Source organism: Aedes albopictus, unplaced genomic scaffold (genome assembly GCF_035046485.1).
Source record: "Aedes albopictus strain Foshan unplaced genomic scaffold, AalbF5 HiC_scaffold_719, whole genome shotgun sequence".
In the NCBI taxonomy this organism is placed as follows: Eukaryota; Metazoa; Arthropoda; class Insecta; order Diptera; family Culicidae; genus Aedes; species Aedes albopictus.
The window spans coordinates 1-4803 of NW_026917553.1; the positions used below are offsets into that span (position 1 = coordinate 1).

Sequence of the window (4803 nt, forward strand, 5' to 3'; positions counted from 1 at the left end):
ATATAACGCATGCGAGCTATGCAATCAAACGAACTGTGCCACATTACCTTCAGAGTAATCAACACACTAATATTTCACCTTACGCCTGGCATCCACACACCAATGTGTGAACCCATTGCCAAACATATCCCACCAACAAGCACATGAATTTGTGCAGACGCAGAGGTATATTCGGTCTGTTGTGGATGCAAACGATTGCAATCATCACTTCCTTCCCATTCCCCACATTGACCTGCAGCCTGACGTGGCAAACGTCATTGTCGCCTAAAAAATAGAAGATCACCAACACTCACACACTGAAGATGCCTCATTGGTTCCTTGTGTGAGTATAGCTGGTCTGGCGATACTGGAGTAGCATCCACGGGCGATCAATCGAGCTCAAGCTCAAACTCATTTTTAATTATTAATAATTAATTAATAATTAATTATGTTATTAAAAAACAAATAAATTGGTGAACTATTTTAATGTTTTCTTACCATTGCACTTCTAATCTTAAGTTGTATCTTGTTGAGATAGCCGCGTAGTCGCCGGCTATAAATAGGACTAGGGTAATTTGCCAATTGTTGCACGGCTAAAAATTCGCCAATTGTTGCACACCTCATAAGAATAACATGGAATGTGCAACAATAGACGAGTTTTTAGCTGTGCAACAATTGGAAAATTACCCTACTAACCCCAATTCACGGTGTCAAGCGACCCGTGCCGAGGAATGAATTATCGAGAGGATGCTTGATCTTTAACGGAGCCTTGTAGCAGTCAGGAAATATGTATATAATTTTTTGTGTGTATTCTAATGTAAATTTTGTAAATATTATATAACTGTCTGTCGATAATCAGACTATGAAAACTCAACCAATGTTGAGCGTGAATAAGTTTAAATGAATAGAATTCCCTTAGCGTAGGCAATCGAAGATTGCGAACATTTTGCTGAATCTTTCCTGAGGCGGGCTCACTTTTGTCTTCGAAAGGTTGGAAAGGGACAGCAGCACGACCATCGTATCGAGTTATCCTTCGTGACTTGCGATCACGAAAGTGTACGATGAGTTTTCGGGAAATGACGAATTTCCGGTTCGTCCGAGAATTCACTTGTCTTAATCTGAGGATCACAGACTCGATCATTTCGTTCGTGACTACCCAGCCAATAAGAAGTGTGCGCGTTTGTAACTTGTTCGTTGCCATAGCAAAGTATGGATTTTCTAGTGACGTTTAGTACATGTTAGTTGATTAAATATTTCGTTCGTTCTCTAGGGTTTGGAAAGTGTGCGTCGTGTAGAAATTGTGTGCGAATTAGTTTAGAAGCAAACAGAAAAAGGTAATTGTGCTCGTTTGTGCCATTTTGTGCCTGTGCTCAGTGTTCGTTTTAGCCGTAAGGCTATTTACTTCGCAGCGATTCTACCCGCACCCAAGCGCGTGGACTTCCCCTCGACGAACGAAAACCTTCCCGGCCAACCGTCAACCTGCCGGAAGTCGGTCGATCCGTCACCAAATCGACCGAGTGAGGCTCAGGGGACCTCAACGATTCGCGAGTCAGAGGCCATCCACCAATTTGACCGCCACCGCCATTGCAAGTGCGTTGGTCGCGAAACGCGCGATTCGCCATTCACCAATAACGGCCATTGGTGATCGCCGTTCAACACGCCCGTCTCGGACGGGGCACTGACCTGGGCCACAGGTCAACGACAGCGGTAACGTAAGCCAGCGAAGTCGGTGAGTCAAACCAAACCTTTTTTGTGTGGAGTGGGGCGTCCGCTGTGGGCGCCTCGGAGTTCTTTTTTTGCCAGTCACAAGACTGAAGACGATGTGCTGCTAAGGCCTCGTATCGAAGTGGAGATCGTCGTGCGTGCGTGAAGAATTGTCGCCGCCGCAGATCCAGTTGTCACACCAGGAGCGCAGACTAGCCCGCAGATGCGCCGCCAAGGGTCGTGACGTCACACAGAACACATGAGCACATGAGCACGTTGTAGATAGATAGGAAGAGAGGGAGAGACAAAATCGCACACAAGATAGGAAGTTAGAGAGAACGAACACATTCGCCTTGACGGAGGCTCTCTGAGAGAATTGCGCTGTGCGTGAAAACAAATTTTTTTAACATGGGAAAGGATAGGAGCTGCATTTTCAAATGCTTCTAATTCTTTATAGAAATTTTTTTAAGCAAAACGTTCTTAATGTTATCGAATGAGATTTTGATACGCTATATTATAGACATAACATTGTGATTTAAAAACTTTTTGTCTAAAACCAGTTATAGTGTAGCTAATTGAAAGTATATTGCAAAACATTAACTCTTTCTTCAATCTGAAGTCCCTAAAATATTTTAGAAGCATTTGAAAATGCAGCTCCTATCCTTTCCCATGTTAAAAAAAATTGTTTTCACGCACAGCGCAATTCTCTCAAAGAGTTCCGTCAAGGCGAATACACACAACATTATGAATAAATGCTAGCAATAAATATTGTAATATAAACCGCCCAATAGATTCGTTTGAACCCCACTATGTAGTGTTAAGTTGAATAAACGTCCCGTTATGTGTTCTAGTAAGCCCTAGTGTTTGATTAGTTGCATGTATTACCCGTCACTACGCGTTTTGATGTCGTTCCCGTCCTCCGTCCACGGAGTTTGATTGATGGGGTTCTCAGTCCGTTTCCTCTTTGCTGTTGCGTATCGCGGCGAGTGTCTTGTCTGCCAGTGATGAGAAGTGGTGAGCAACCGCGAATGTTGTCTCACTTTGAGCATGCGTGATTCTCTCACCGGATTCTCTGAGTGCCTTCGGGATTAATGGTCATGTTGTGGTAATAGGGTGAACCGTTCGGTCGTTTGGTTCGTAAGCTAGCTAGAACGATCCGTAAAATTCCTTTCGGAAATATCAAATGGACTCGCCCTCAGGAGAGTCTCATCCGGGCAAATTGAAATTGGGCATGTGGTCTCCCTTGTGGAGTGGCGCTTAAGCCACGTGTTTTAAGACGGATCGCCCCGGGCTGGCTACAGCCTGTGGGGTACCTGTGCACTAGCCTGGTACACGGTTTATATGGAAAAATACAAAAAATGGAAAAAACTTCAACTCCTGTATACTTTTTGAGTTCCACTTTGGTCCCATATCAACTGTGCAAAATTTCAGATCGATCGGAAAAACTATATTTTAGCGCCCGCCATTCTTAGTTTTTCATACGATTTACTATGAGGAAATTTTACTTCTGCAAAAAATAGCTGGGAGTCACCCTCCTCTTCTTGGCGTAACGTCCTTCTGGGACAAAGCCTGCTTCTCAGCTTAGTGTTCTATGAGCACTTCCACAGTTATTAACTGAGAGCTTCCTCTGCCAATGACCATTTTGCATGTGTATATCGTGTGGCAGGCACGAAGATACTCTATGCCCAAGGAAGTCAAGGAAATTTCCTTTACGAAAAGATCCTGGACCGACCGGGAATCGAACCCGTCACCCTCAGCATGGTCATGCTGAATACCCGTGCGTTTACCGCCTCGGCTATATGGGCCCTGGGAGTCACCCCTAGACCCCAAAAAATAAATCGATGAATGATTACTGTAGAAAACTTTACGAGGAATCAGACCTCCGAAGACCGCAAAGCGATGCGACGTTCGTGGAAAAAGTTATTAAGCCTCATCCGATCGATAAAATGACGAGATTTTATTATTTATTGTTATTCCTTACATGTTAAACAGCGTTAGCATGTCATTCGATTTGCAGTCAATAATTTTTTCCATATGCCTTACATCGCTTTGCGGTCTTCGGAGGATTGGTTCCTCGTAAAATTTCCAACAAAAATCATTCATCGATTTATTTTTAGGGGTTAAGGGGCAACCTGTGGCGATTTTTCTTTGAAAAAGTGATTTTCCGCCATAGTAAATCGTATGAAAACTTAAAATGGCTGGCGCTGAAATATAGTTTCTCCGATCGACCTGAAATTTTGTACAGTTGATATGGAACCAAAATGGATCTCAAAAAGTGTACAGGAAACCAAAATGTCTTTTGGTGTCCCACGCTACTGTGCACCCCTCACAGTATTTTGTCCCTTACCGCGTTAATGCAGGGCTCTGGCGTGGTTGACTTCGAATCGTGGGATCTGGGTTGGCAGGTCTTCGGTAAGGAGAAGTGAGGACGTACTTAGGTGAGGGAGGCTGCGCACGCAGCTCCAGCGTGGGAGCTCCGGTCCAGTCCCCGGCAAGCCAGCCGGTGGAGATACTGAATGGAGCGTGGTTGTTGAGGGCTGCCGTCAGGTGAGGAGCTGCCTGGCGATGTCCGCGAAGCCAGGCGAATACTTACCCCGAAGTTCGTCAGTAATGCCGGCAAGTCAGACCCCAGCCAAGTGTCCCGGAAAGCTGGGAAGGGTGGGCCTGAAAAGGCTGGCCCGTCCGGGAAGGATGGGAACAAGGAGTTGCGACCGTTTGTGGGCCCTCAGCAGCCACAGAGCAGGACGATTCAAGGGGAGGACCTCCCTTGGACGAAGGTAGAACGGAAGAAGAAGAAGAAGAAGACGAATCCGCCGGTAGTAGTTTAGGACGCCAAGCCAAGGCGTAGGAGGGTACGTACCAAGCGTGAGAAAGGCGACGCGCTCGTCATCAAGACGGAACAGTCCAAGTACTCGGACGTCTTGAAGACGATGCGAAGCGACGCCAAGCTTGAGGGTCTTGGAGCCGACGCACGCAGTATTAGACGTACTCGTACGGGTGAAATGATCCTGGAGCTGAAGCGCGAGAAGGAACACAAGGGCGCAGCCTACAAGGGGCTGGCAGAAGAGGTCCTTGGTGAGGGTGTGGAGGTGAGGGCTCTTACACATGAGGCGACTCTAA

General features: G+C 46.0%; 1 long non-coding RNA gene across 1 annotated transcript; it reads right to left on the bottom strand.

The window, feature by feature from the left end:
* Window positions 1-801: 801 nt before the first annotated feature.
* On the bottom strand, window positions 802-3631 carry LOC134284759 (uncharacterized). The gene is made up of 2 exons (XR_009995925.1): window positions 2420-3631; window positions 802-2035 (listed from the first exon to the last, which is right to left on the bottom strand). It is a non-coding gene; the product is annotated as an uncharacterized LOC134284759 (long non-coding RNA).
* Between the last annotated feature and the right edge of the window lie 1172 nt (window positions 3632-4803).